Here is a 15,386-nt window from a genome sequence, read left to right on the forward strand (position 1 = left end):
GTTATATATACATGTATTTATGATTGATTGTTATTTCATCCATGTTCAGGACTAGAACAAACTAACAATACAAACAGTAGGTACATCTTGTAATAGAGGTAATTTTGGGTTGCAGGTCGTGAAAATTAAGGCTGTCACGGTAAAAAGAATGTATATTGGAAAGTTACAGAGCTTTGTATTTATGGAAGGACTCAGAGGAGTGGTGACTTTAATCTGGACGAAACACAACATAATCCTACAGTAGTAGCTTATCAGTCAACCCAACGTTTGAGTTGTAATAGATTAACTTCATATGCTGGTGAGTACACAGTTGAAAACCTTGTACAATTTAACTAATTGGTAATTTTTAGAAGCCATTTTATGTCTGACTTGTCATTGATAAAAATAACACTTTCATGCAAAAACTACAAGTTTCCATGGCAACCAATACTCATAACAATTATTTACTAGACAAAAAGCTATAACAACCAGTATATCATATGAAACTTTAAACTGTGTCTCTGTTAGCGCTATAGAACCAGGTTTAATCCACCATTTTCTACATTTGAAAATGCCTGTACCAAGTCAGGAATATAACAGTTTTTGTCCATTCGTTTTTGATGCGTTTTGTTATTTGATTTTGCCATGTGATTATGGACTTTCCCAATTGATCTTCCTCTAAGTTCAGTATTTTTGTGATTTTACTTTTTTCCTAAATGACAGAACACAAACAGTTGTCCTGGATGGAGAGTCATCTGACCTAGCCCCAGTCACCTCATGTGTCCTTCAAGGCACAGTTCTGGGCCCAGTATAATTCTTCGTATACATTTACGACCTACAAGAATACCTATCATCCAATAAGCTCAGACTGTTTTCTGATGTCAGTATCATCTACAAAGCCATCAAATCTCAAGGTGACTGTGATGCATTACAGTTAGATTTAGATGCAGCTGCTAGGTGGGAGCAAGACTAGTTGATGGCTTTCGATCCAGACAAATGCACAGTCCTTACAGCCTCACAGAAGAAAACCCCGTTTAAACGTACATGACTATGTTCTCCACAATCACAAACTTGAACTTGTCTCTTCAGCTAAATATCTGGGCATTTCACTTCAAGCAAACCTAAAATGGTCAAAACATATAGATAACATCATAGCTAATGGCAACAAATGTATGGGCTTCTTAAAAAGAAACTTAAAAACATCATGTCAGAACATCAAATCTCAGGCATATCTGGCACTGGTCCGTCCTAAACTTGAATACTCATGTTCAGTATAGGACCCTCACACAGTTGAACACACTAGTAAAATAATTGATGCAAGCTATACTTTATTGTAGTTTTAACATGGGTAACACGAATATAATGCCTACCCATGTTAAAACTACAATAAAGTATAGCTTGCATCAATTATTTCGATTCTGAATAGGACAAGTAAGGTAATTTCTATGTCCGATAAGTATAAGTGTAAAAGCGTATGTGTAGGCTCTTCCATGGACCTCCCTTTTTTGTTTGCAAAGAAGCAAACGGCTGGGACTTTGATTTTTCAAAAGGAGGTGTTTGAACAGCCAACATGAACGGTCGTCGTATCTTAGTACGTCAAAGATGTCAATTTCCACCATTTCGGAATGCAACACATTACAGTCATAATAATGGAATTGGTAACATCATGTGCACCATTTAAGAGTTTGAAAGTGTTTTAAAGTTAAGGAAATATATTAAGTGCATGGTAATTCGATAAAATTCATTATTCTGAAGTAGTCAATATACGCATGTGCAAACAAATTGTATTGGATCTAGAGCATGGATTTGTTAATTCACAAAACGAAATAAGCATGTCATATTATAATTTAAAAAAATTACGCACCTCAAATTTATTTCCAAATATTTTTGTTTTTGTTTTTTGTTAATATAAATATAGGCCACGCTGCACAAACCTAAAGAAGAAGAGGAATTATTGTTACATTGGTGACTATGTTATACAGGCAGACATGGTAACATAACGCATTAAAAGCAATGCATTAAGCTAAACAAACCAGTATATAATCGCTATTTCTCATTAAACCACTTTGTTAATATATCTGAATAAAATTATTTACTTGACATGTATATGCGTGTAACGTCCAGTGTCAAGTTTCACGTAGCACTTGTTCTGTATAGTATATAGTGTTTCATGTTCTATTCTTATCTGACGTATTTGTGTGTATTGTCCAGTGACAAATCTTACACAGCAATATTATATATATATATATTTGCGAAAGCAAATTTACAGATCTAACATTGTTGGGTTGATGTTTAGACGAGTTGTATATGCAGAATGTGCACAGCCATGTATCACCATCTGTTGTCACAGTAGAGTTGTCACTGGTTCAGACGTACTTATAAATATAATTATTTCTGTGACTGTATCTTACATTAATTTGTAGGATCCTTTACTATAGATAATTTAGCTGATCTGTAAAAATAACATCTTCATGATATAAATCATGTTCTGTAGTACGACGCTAGATTAATACTGACGTGGAAAGGTAACACCCGGCCACCGAAAGCTTCATTTTATGAAGCCAAGGTGGTCGTGTGGTCTAGCGCCCCGGTTAAAGTGCAGGCGATTTGGTGTCACAATATCTCAGTAGCATGGGTTCGGATCCCGGCGAAAGCAAATTTGCAGATCTAACATTGTTGGGTTGATGTTTAGACGAGTTGTATGACATATACATAATAATGTGTGAAAAGGTCTGGTTCACTACCATCACATGACATTTCCAAACTTATCAATTTACCAATATAAGATTATCGATCGTATACAATTTATTGACAGGTGAAGTCACAAATACAAATGTACTGGTAGAAGTTCAGTAAATTATCTATTACATCGGTTTTATACCACCAGAATCAAGCTGCATCTCTGGATGTAATGTCTCTCGGTATATCTGCTTTTAAATCAAATATGAACACCAATTCCTATCCAAATGTATAGGCAGTTTCAGTGTAAAATAGATCTAGTGTTGTACAATGATTAAAATTGTAAAAGACAGACCGACAAAATATATTAGCCCGACCTAATGTTAGTAGTAGTTTTAAGCACAAATCAACACGAATGAAGCCAAACTAGTTCTTAGTTGACCGAACAATTAGTCATGCAACAGGTTTACAAATATTCAAGTATAAAGAAAGGTGTAAATCAACCAAAGTAATAGTAGTTTCATTCTGTCCCGAAATCCTTACATTCGAACAATCTGTAGACAGGCAGGACTCAAAATATTTCAGTAACTTAAACTTGCTTAACAAAGGTTCACAGATACCATATATCAAACCATGAAAATATATTCCCCAGGGGGAACGAAGGGAAATCTATGTAATTTGATTTTACGAAGGGGAGTAACAAGGGTTTTAATCAAAGGTTACTAACTCAAGGCAAGGACAAGGCTTTTATCTGTAATTAAGAAAACCATTGAAGTACAATTTGTATTAAACACCACATAATTGATAAAAGACAATATTATTCAGCTGAATCGTCTTAAGTACATGTATGAGTTTGCAATTCACCAACGGTCTCTAATTCAGCAACGTCTCAAAATTTCAGCTCAGGTTTTACATTCAAAACTCTCTTTACGTTTTAGAATTTTATTTTTTTCCTCTGAGCTCCAGTTTTATATTTAAGACATGTACACAGATGTCAAGAAATAACCTTTAATCGTTTTCGCGCAACCTATAAATAACTTTAAAATAAACTATTGATAAGCTAAACGGTTAAACAAATTACTAACAACTTGATTTCAGTTGAACGGACTATTCAATTCTCGGCTCATAACTCAACTCAATTAACCCCAAGTCGCTTTCGTCTCAATGCATACATATGCAAAGTTATCACCGAAATACTCACCGCAAACATTGACAAAAAAGTCAATTGAAATCAACCGCAATAGGCGAGTTCCGTGATACGGGTTTCAGACCAATCTGTCATGTGACTTCCATCACCACGTGACAAAAATGTACGCATAGAAAATTCCTACACATGTTGAACAAACGGGTGAAAAAGTTTTATCTTATACTGCACTAAATATTTGGGGAAATTAAAATCTAAAAGGATGGTCACCCTCCCTCAGTCATACGACAATCACGATTATGTACTTACGGAACATTAATTATTTCTATACTACCCTACATAATGACGTTTATGAAAGTGCTGGAAACTTTCAATAGAGCCGGGATACAGGCAAGCCTTCTATCTGGAAAAATGACGTCATAAAGGCGTGCGAAATTGATGATCTTTTCCGGTGAAAGACATGATTCCGGAAATGACCTATAAACATCACATGGCAGAGGGTGGATTCTAACCTAGAAAGCAAACTTGGAAATACACATTTCTTTCAATACATATAGATTACAAAACGAGGCGAGGCATGCCGAGCTGTTTAAATAATTAAAATTTAACAGTCGAGAGTGGAGAAATATCTCGAAAAACTGACCCACAATCATTAAATCGAAATCACTTCCTCGCATTTTAAGTCCCTCCCCAAAGCTTCCACTGGTTATATTTGTCATAAACTTGTTTAGTGACATATAATCCTTGACAGCGTTCATTGATCTGATTTGTTTAACATCATCTTCTGATCCTACGATATGCTGACACATATAACGATACAGTGCTATTGATATGGCTGGTGTTATATTGTCTGTAAAAAAGAGATGTACAGATGTGTATGGATATTGTGAATACAAAATATCGTCGAACTATTACTGTAACAGTAAATACTTTTACCAGCTGCTGGTATAATATGAGGAAGGCGCTACCTTAAATGCCAGCTTTATAATGTCCTAGATATTGATTGGTTGTTGGTTGTTTAACGTTCAGTGGCAAATATTTCATGCATGTTCAGAACGAATGTCCAAGCCCACAGTAACGTTTTGTTTATGTCTAAAATAAAATTATAAGTTCAGATGGAAAATGCTATTTTTCTTGAAAAAAAATATTCTGATTCCCAAATTGATGAATAAAAAAGCATAGGACAAAAAAATATTTTGAATCCAGATCTTTGCCAAAAATGATTTTATCTTTCAGATATGCAAATTAAATTTAACTTTTATATTATCTAAAAACATAAAAACTTCCCAAACCGCACATGTCAGTCTGTACACAGTATTTTTTAGGTGATAATAAGACTGTATTTGCCAATTTGTTATGAGAAACCTTAATACTAGTGTTAAATTTTGACTAAAAAATTTTAAATGATAGTGCTGAATGGCTTCGGTAAAAAAAAATCTGACTCGAATAAAAACATTTGTATTTCTGATCATCTTCAGTTTGTGAGTTCTACATCAATATCTGACATGTACTATTAAATTCAGAGTCAGTTTTATGTCATTTCTTGCATATATTTTTTTTGTTACATGTACATAATGTAGCTTACTTTTCAAGTTCTTATATGATAGCAAAAAAAAATTGAGAATGGAAATGGGAAATGCTTTGTACTTTTTTTTTTTGGGTCATGAAAATAAATTTGCTAACATGAGAATACCCTAATTTTACCTAAATTGTCAGTTTTTTTTACCAAACTTTTTTTTATGTACCAGACAAAAGTTTATTCTGTGCTTATTTTGTAGACTTCCCTTGTTTACAATAGAGTAATACCAATTTAATTTTGAGTCCATGTAGAGTCATTGAAAAATTAGTTTGAAATAACATCCAAACAATCCATGATCCTGTAATGAGACCAGTACCCAAATTCCATACATCTTTACATGTATGGTTAATTTCAAATCCTTTAAACTGGGATATAAAAAGAGATTTTGTTTTATTTCATGCTGTAACTATTATTTTTGAAAGAAAAGGATGTTCATGGTAACACATTTAATTTGCTCATTTTATTGGAACCCAATTGAACCTTTCCATAGATTCACCTGATAGTTACCTGTCCATTTAAACTGTTTGAAGTTCTATTGTCCCATTGAACAAATACAACAGGTATTGTTCTCTGTATAGTTTATAGTCACTCAGACCTTTAAATTTCTTCTAAGAGAAATCTATCACTTATTAATTAATGTACCAGAGTAAAAAGATGATAATAAGATAATTTCACATGGTGAAACAAAACTTGTAAGTTTTTTGCAGGTATTTTTTGTTGAATAGGTGCAATTTGGTTACTGAGTACAATTTTTGTACTGTGATGTTATATCATAAGTGTGTATTGCTAAATAGGTTGAAATGTGAACCTGATAGTGATATAGTGATAAAATACTTGGTAGAGTGAAAATGTTTTGATCAGGGATAAACTGATGCATAAAATATGCAGGCGACTGCTGCAGCTTGAATTTTAAAGGATGTAGCCCACATGCTTCCAAGTAACATGCCCTATAAACACATCATGGTTTATTCTCATGGGTTATCATAATAACTCCATCTTCCCATAAAATCCAATTTTGGACAATATTGAAGCATACAATATATACAGTAGTCAGTTCTAAATGTACTACTTAGACTCAAGTCTCCTTTTATGATTCAACTTAGAGAGAGAAAACAAAACAGTTTCCATTTCCTGGGACTGTATAAGGTGTGACATAATCAATGAAAAGATGTCTTGAGAGTTTGCCATTTTAATAGAAAGTACAGAATAAGAAGATTGTGAATTATTTGAATGTTTTAACTTTTGTTAAGTTTTGAATTAGTCTGTGGTCTACCAAAGGATCCAGAGGGAGACCCTTTTCTTGGGGGGAAAAATGATGATTATATAGGGAATAACTGAATCATGACTGGATCGCCCCGTCAGCCCCCCCCCCTTTATGAAAAATGCTGGATTCGCCATTGACTACATGAATAACCGTGATCACATTCAACTGTATAATTATGACTGTTCCTTGGTGTGGGGAATAATGATATGTGGCAGATGAACATAAGGAGTCATGGTCAACCAGTGCACCGGAGTTTACCCCGCATGTCCGACATGGTCAATTTGTAAAAAGAAATGCGAAATATATTGCTTGCAGAGTTTTTTTTCTGTGTTCCCATGGCTGGACGGAACTTTTACGCTAAAAATGTTATCGTTAACTATGATTTTGTGACTTTTGAATGAAGTACCTGTGATTATTTAGGACATTTGCTTTGACCTCACTGATAATGGAATGTTGAAGCAGACGAAACATGGCGTCGGATGTTGTTGTCATAACTTCGGTAATTTCCGTGGTACAATAAAATTTAAATAAGCTACACAAGTAGCCAACATTTCTGAATTCTTGTTTTTGCAAACAAATAAAAATTCATGTCGTATTTAACATCGAATTTGTTCCGTTCTGCCTGTTTTTACAAGATCGCGATTGAACGAGAATTTTGGCAGCCATTAATAAAAAATAATCGTACGAGATTTAACGAGAGTGACGAAACTTTTCAGATGGGTCGTCTAGCAAGAGTTATCGTTCTTTGTCCCAAAACGATGCTTCTACCATAAGTGCCAGCATAGCTGGCATATAAATTATAGCCACTCTATGTCAGATTATCCCCTCATGCAAGTTGGCGACGTTATTTTGTTTCATTGATCTACATTGTGTTCATCTTCGTACTTTATTTCGACTTTTCAATTTTGTTTGGATTCGAACGTCACTGATGAGTCTTTTGTAGACAAAACGCGCGTCTGGTGTAAATACAAAATTTAATCCTGATACCTATGATGAGTTTATTTGTCATAATGTTAGGATGTACTAGTAACACATGCATAACGATTTCTGTTTTCTTCACATAAACGTTCTGATCCATTATCAGAGCGTATTTTACCAGTAAATAATCGGTGGCATAATTTATAATGATATAATTTATGTAAAACACTTCTGATAAACATCAACTAGCGACAACCACTAAATTACAGGCTCTTCACTTTGAATATGGTCCATGTAGACATATTTATACGCGCTCATCAATCGCCTGATCGGGAAAATTGGTGCAACATCTCAACGTAATAAACTTTAGATCCATAGATTGGTATGGCGTGAAAATCCATACAAATCTAAGATAAAAACAATAGACACAAAGCACTTATACCAAAATCATGCAAGTTTTGATTGTCAGAATGACCTTTTAACTGACACGTGTCTTAATTGTAAAACTGGAACATACAGATATTTAGTCTGTATTGTTATAAAAACGGGTTTTACGAAAACAGACAGCATCCATCTCATGAGCTATATAGTGTAGAGTAGTATGCGGACCAGTATGCGGATCGGAACTGGAACTGCCGGGCGGTTTGATAGCCTGTATGTATTATCATATAATAATGCATTCCTATACAATGGATTAGTTGCAGAAATGTTATCGCCCGCTTATTTCGGATTTTGAACAGGACTTAAATCTATTTATGTTTGGAAATTCACAATGATGTTTAATTATGACAATCGAATTGACAAATAACTCATTAATAGTATATGAAATTTTCTAGACCGAAAATGTAGCAATTTTTTGGGGGTATTTGTTTGTTTATGACAATGACACATCTTAATTCTTCATTGAAGGCCACGCTATCGGATGTATAAAATTGAGAAAGGAAATGGGGAATGTGTCAAAGCGACAACAACCCGACCGTAGAGCAGACAACAGCCGAAGGCCACCAATGGGTCTTCAATGTAGCGAGAATTCCCGAATTGTCCTTCAGCTGGCCCCTAAAATATGGGTAGGCACTTAAAGTTAACCATCGAGAGAAGTTAACCACCGAGAGTCGGTTTTTAGACCCGCCCAGTGCACCTAAGCACGCCTACTTTTGGAGCTCTTTAGTATGAAGATAAGAAAAATATACGAAATTACGGAACTGTATACCCTGTTTTATCCTTGTTGTTGGTGTTTCTTGCGCATGCGCACAAAGCACGGTGATAGTTACGGTTACTGACTCAGGAACCTTGTATATTATATACGTTTAATAAACTGGATCCTTGTTGTGTTCAGTTATCGATACACTACGATGGAATTACGGACCAGTTTAACATAAACATGGTAAATAGATAGACAGCTGATAATCATAATTGATTAAGAAATAACCTGGAAGAAGAAATGAGTTAACTATTGATTACAACAAAGACGAGAATGCCATCGTGTTTGTTCTGCTAAAAAAAGCAGGAACATTGGAGTTTATGGTTAGATTTTAAATATTTATTGTCTCCAAACTGGGTAAATTTGATATAGTAACACCCCCCTTTTTTTTTGAAATAACTCGAGAACCACACATCTCGCTCGCTTAACAAAGTAACAATAAGAAATAATTATTGTTAGTTTCAAGAATAATTAATCGTCAAAACTTATCCCCTCACCGACATCAAAGGAAGTTAAATGTGTTATCCCAAAATTAGACCAAATTTTTATGATATAAGGCTATTATTTTATTTTGTTTTGTTGGGTTTTTTTTGCTTTGACATCTTCCTCCTGTATGAAAAAAAAACATAATAGACCCCCCCCTTTTCACCCATAATATAGCTTTTTAAGAAGTCATAACTATTTGGACTACCCTTGAATATATTTCAGACAGACTCTTCTCTAAAAAAATGTAAACATGATTTGAGAGAAATCTTTGGAATAGTTTTTTAAATGATTTAATTATTATGTCATGTATATAATTGACATTAACATAGTTATAAACTGAGACTACTAGTATAACACATAGTGTTATAGTAGTCTCAGATATAAACTTTCCATTGTATTGACCAATATGACTAACTCATATGCTCTTTCCCATAAATGTCACAATATCAATATACATTTTGTATTACAGTAAAACTGATAGTTTGATGACATTGTTTAAGACTATTGACCTCAGGTCAGCCTAAACTGAGTTTTAAACTGTAATTTATTCATTAAAACAGTTCAAGACATGTACCTTCTGAAATGTGATTGCATCAAAATTAAACCTAAGGCATAACATACTTAGTGTGCAGGAAGTGCCACCAAATAAATACTGATTTGTAAAATTAGATGATGATATTTGTGAAGTCAAAGATATTATAGCTAGTTATAACTGGTTTTAGATATAAATCTGAGTAAAAGGTTGATTTATATGTGCTCTTTCATGTTTAGATTATAATTCAAATTTAATCTTTTGAAGTTTTTTTTATAATATTAAGACATTAAAATCACAATTATTTATTTATACACAAAAAAATATTTTTTGTCCTTTTTTAGTTGAATGACTGTACACAAACATTATACACACATAATTTTGATAATTCTGTAATGTTTTTTTTCTATAGCCCCAGAATGTGACAAAAGACTTATTAATCCAGATTTACAAAAAATAGAAATAGTTCAGCTACCATAAGACTGCTATGACAAAAATTTTGCAGTTTCCAGAATTTGAGGTAGAGTATAGTTAGGAATAGTTTGATTATGCAGATGCTTAGTTTGCCATAAACAATTATGCCCTTGATACAAAAGCAGAGGAAACAAAAAAGTATGAAAATAGTTGAAAAAAGTAATCATTTTTACCTAGTCATATACTGTAAATAGAAAAAGAGAAAAGCACTGGTTATGATTTGGTATTTTTAATAGCATTATCATTTGTCCATAACTTGGAATATATACTGGATTGAGCTTGACATTTATTTAATATCATTGACACATGGTTGCAAGAAATGAAAGATGGTAATTTAAACCTAGCAATTTTATTAAGATTTTAAAAAAAAGCTTTTGATTTGGTAGAATATGACTTTCTTTGTTTAAAGCTCGACATGTATGGATTTAGTGAGACTACTGTTAGTTTTTTTAAGTCGTACCTGAATAACAAAAGGTATACATTTGTAATGTTAACTCTGAACAACAACATGTAAAATTTGGTGTTCCCCAATGTTCTATACCTTGTCCTCTATTGTTTGTGCTATTTATAAATGACCTTCCCTTATGCATTAAAAATTGTGAAACAGACCTATATCGTTGTATATGCTGATGACACCACTATTCATAAATCAGGGGGAAACATCTAGAAAATATAAATGATGATGTTCAAGAAGATTTATACAGGGTTGAAGAGTGGTGTAAAATGAATAACATGTTCATAGATGCAAATGAAACAAAATGTTTGATTACTGGAACAAAGCAGAAACTATTCAGACTTTTCAACCAAACTTGATAATAAATTAAAGTATTACAAAATTCTTCATGTGAAAAAATATTAGTTTCAAAATTGACAGCCCATTAAGTAACTGGAGAAATCAAATTGACCAAGGTTGTGCTAATATATCATCCAGAATATACCATCTTTCTTAAATACATTTTTTTTTATATAACTGCAAGAAAACATAATACAATGGGTGTTATGCCCCTAATTGACTACTGTTGTATTATTTGGGATGAATGTAAAAATTGAGGGATAACAAGAATTTTAAAAATCCAAAAAAAGGGCAGCATGATAAATTCTAGATGCAGATCCGTTATCCCTCTTGGTATATAGGAGCACTATATTCTATGTTAACCTCCGCCAGTAGGTATAAACAAATACTGTTGATAGACGGTATATAGGAGCACTATATTCCATGTTAACCACCGACGGTAGGTATAGACAAATACTAGTGATAGACGGTATATAGGAGCACTATATTGTATGTTAACTACTGACGGTAGGTATAGACAAATACTGTTGATAGACGGTATATAGGAGCACTATATTGTATGTTAACTACCGACGGTAGGTATAGACAAATACTGGTGATAGACGGTATATAGGAGCACTATATTGTATGTTAACTACCGACACTAGGTATAGACAAATACTGTTGATAGACGGTATATGGGAGCACTATATTGTATGTTAACCACCGACGGTAGGTATAGACAAATACTAGTGATAGACGGTATATAGGAGCACTAACTTGTATGTTAACCACCGACGGTAGGTATAGACACATACTGTTGATACACGGTATATAGGAGCACTATATTGTTTGTTAACCTCCGACGGTAGGTATAGATAAATACTGATAGACGGTATATAGGAGCACTATATTGTATGTTAACTACCGACGGTAGGTATAGACAAATACTGATAGACGGTATAGAGGAGCACTATATTGTATGTTAACTACCGACGGTAGGTATAGACAAATACTGGTGATAGACGGTATATAGGAGCACTATATTGTATGTTAACCACCGACGGTAGGTATAGACAAATACTGGTGATAGACGGTATATAGGAGCACTATATTGTATGTTAACTACCGACGGTAGGTATAGACAAATACTGTTGATAGACGGTATATAGGAGCACTATATTGTATGTTAACTACCGACGGTAGGTATAGACAAATACTGTTGATAGACGGTATATAGGAGCACTATATTGTATGTTAACTACCGACACTAGGTATAGACAAATACTGTTGATAGACGGTATATGGGAGCACTATATTGTAATTTAACTACCGACGGTAGGTATAGACAAATACTGTTGATACACGGTATATAGGAGCACTATATTGTTTGTTAACCTCCGACGGTAGGTATAGATAAATACTGATAGACGGTATATAGGAGCACTATATTGTATGTTAACTACCGACGGTAGGTATAGACAAATACTGATAGACGGTATAGAGGAGCACTATATTGTATGTTAACTACCGACGGTAGGTATAGACAAATACTGGTGATAGACGGTATATAGGAGCACTATATTGTATGTTAACCACCAACGGTAGGTATAGACAAATACTGGTGATAGACGGTATATAGGAGCACTATATTGTATGTTAACTACCGACGGTAGGTATAGACAAATACTGTTGATAGACGGTATATAGGAGCACTATATTGTATGTTAACTACCGACGGTAGGTATAGACAAATACTGTTGATAGACGGTATATAGGAGCACTATATTGTATGTTAACTACCGACACTAGGTATAGACAAATACTGTTGATAGACGGTATATGGGAGCACTATATTGTAATTTAACTACCGACGGTAGGTATAGACAAATACTGTTGATAGACAGTACATAGGAGCACTATATTGTATGTTAACCACCGACGGTAGGTATAGACAAATACTGTTGATAGACGGTATATAGAAGCACTATATTGTATGTTAACTACCGACAGTAGGTATAGACAAATACTGTTTATAGACGGTATATGGGAGCATTATATTGTATGTTAACCAACGACGGTAGGTATAGACATATACTGTTGATAGATGGTATATAGGAGCACTATATTGTATGTTATCTACCGACAGTAAGTATAGACAAATACTGTTGATAGACGGTATATGGGAGCACTATATTGTATGTTAACCACCGACGGTAGGTATAGACAAATACTGGCGATAGACGGTATATAGGAGCACTATATTGTATGTTAACCACTGACGGTAGGTATAGACAAATACTGTTGATAGACGGTATATAGGAGCACTATATCTTATGTTAACCACCGACGGTAGGTATAGACAAATACTGGTTATAGACGGTAAATAGGAGCCACTATAGACAAATACTGTTGATAGACGGTATCAAAGAGCACTATATTGTATGTTAACCAGCGACGGTAGGTATAGACAAATACTGTTGATAGACGGTATATAGGAGCACTATATTGTATGTTAACTACCGACAGTAGGTATAGACAAATACTGTTGATAGACAGTATATAGGAGCACTATATTGTATGTTAACTACCGACAGTAGGTATAGACAAATACTGTTGATACACGGTATATAGGAGCACTATATTGTATGTTAACTACCGACAGTAGGTATAGACAAATACTGTTGATAGACGGTATATAGAAGCACTATATTGTATGTTAACCACCGACGATAGGTATAGACAAATACTGTTGATAGATGGTATATAGGAGCACTAAATTATATGTTAACTACCGACGGTAGGTATAGACAAATACTGTTGATAGACAGTATATAGGAGCACTATATTGTATGTTAACTACCGACAGTAGGTATAGACAAATACTGTTGATACACGGTATATAGGAGCACTATATTGTATGTTAACTACCGACAGTAGGTATAGACAAATACTGTTGATAGACGGTATATAGAAGCACTATATTGTATGTTAACCACCGACGGTAGGTATAGTCAAATACTGTTGATAGACAGTATATAGGAGCACTATATTGTATGTTAACTACCGACAGTAGGTATAGACACATACTGTTGATACACGGTATATAGGAGCACTATATTGTATGTTAACTACCGACGGTAGGTATAGACAAATACTGTTGATAGACTGTATATGGGAGCACTATATTATATGTTAACTACCGACAGTAGGTATAGACACATACTGTTGATACAAGGTATATAGGAGCACTATATTGTATGTTAACTACCGACGGTAGGTATAGACAAATACTGTTGATACACGGTATATAGGAGCACTATATTGTATGTTAACTACCGACGGTAGGTATGGACAAATACTGTTGATAGACGGTATATAGGAGCACTATATTGTGTGTTAACCACCGACGGTAGGTATAGACAAATACTGGTGATAGACGGTATATAGGAGCACTTTATTGCATGTTAACCACCGACGGTAGGTATAGACAAATACAGTTGATGGACGGTGCAAAGGAGTACTATATCGTATGTTAACCACCGACGGTAGGTATAGACAAATACTGTTGATAGACGGTATATAGGAGGACTGTATTGTATGTTAACCACCGACGGTAGGTAAAGACAAATACTGTTGATATACGGTATATAGGAGTATTGTATTTTATGTCAAACATCGACGATAGGTATGGACAAAATCCGACAAATACTGTATACAGACAGTGTATAGAAGTACTGTATTGTATGGTAAACACTGACGGTTGGTATGGACAATTTCTGTATCATGCATCCATTGTAAATAAAAGTATCATGTGAGTGACACAGGCTCATTGAAGCCTCTAGTTTTAATATTATTAATGTGGAGATCTGGTCTAATTTATCATTTTCTCTATTACATGCATGATAACTGCAACAATTGAATTGAAATAAAAGTGATAATATTTCTATTGTAGGTTATCAAGATTTAGTGTTTCCATACAAGTGACAAAGATTGAACAACAAAAACATCTCAAACTTTACAGGACAGAGTAGACTTTTTTGACTGTGCTTAGTTTTGTCTTTATGTCTAAATTATGATACCTTTGAAAAAACCAATAAAATATGGAATAACATTTATTTCTATCTTATAAAGTGGAGTGAAGAAATAAGGGGTCATTGAAAACATAAGAATATATTGCTATCATATATGCAGATCAGCAGCCCATACATTTGCTATAGCACATAAATATGGGACCAATAATTTCAAGTTGCCTTTTAAAAAAGACCTTATTAATGTTATGCGAGATACCACCAAAGACCACTAGGTGTTGATCAAATGATATTGTAAATAAGAGGGTTGTCCAAAAATATTTCCAA

The 15,386-nt window shown here is 34.0% G+C and overlaps 1 long non-coding RNA gene across 1 annotated transcript; it reads left to right on the forward strand.

The window, feature by feature from the left end:
* Positions 1-8,707: 8,707 nt before the first annotated feature.
* On the forward strand, positions 8,708-15,146 carry LOC143047736 (uncharacterized). The gene is made up of 3 exons (XR_012969651.1): positions 8,708-9,087; positions 10,195-10,302; positions 14,984-15,146. It is a non-coding gene; the product is annotated as an uncharacterized LOC143047736 (long non-coding RNA).
* The last annotated feature ends 240 nt before the right edge of the window (positions 15,147-15,386 follow it).

Source organism: Mytilus galloprovincialis, chromosome 10 (genome assembly GCF_965363235.1).
Source record: "Mytilus galloprovincialis chromosome 10, xbMytGall1.hap1.1, whole genome shotgun sequence".
Classification (NCBI taxonomy): Eukaryota; Metazoa; Mollusca; class Bivalvia; order Mytilida; family Mytilidae; genus Mytilus; species Mytilus galloprovincialis.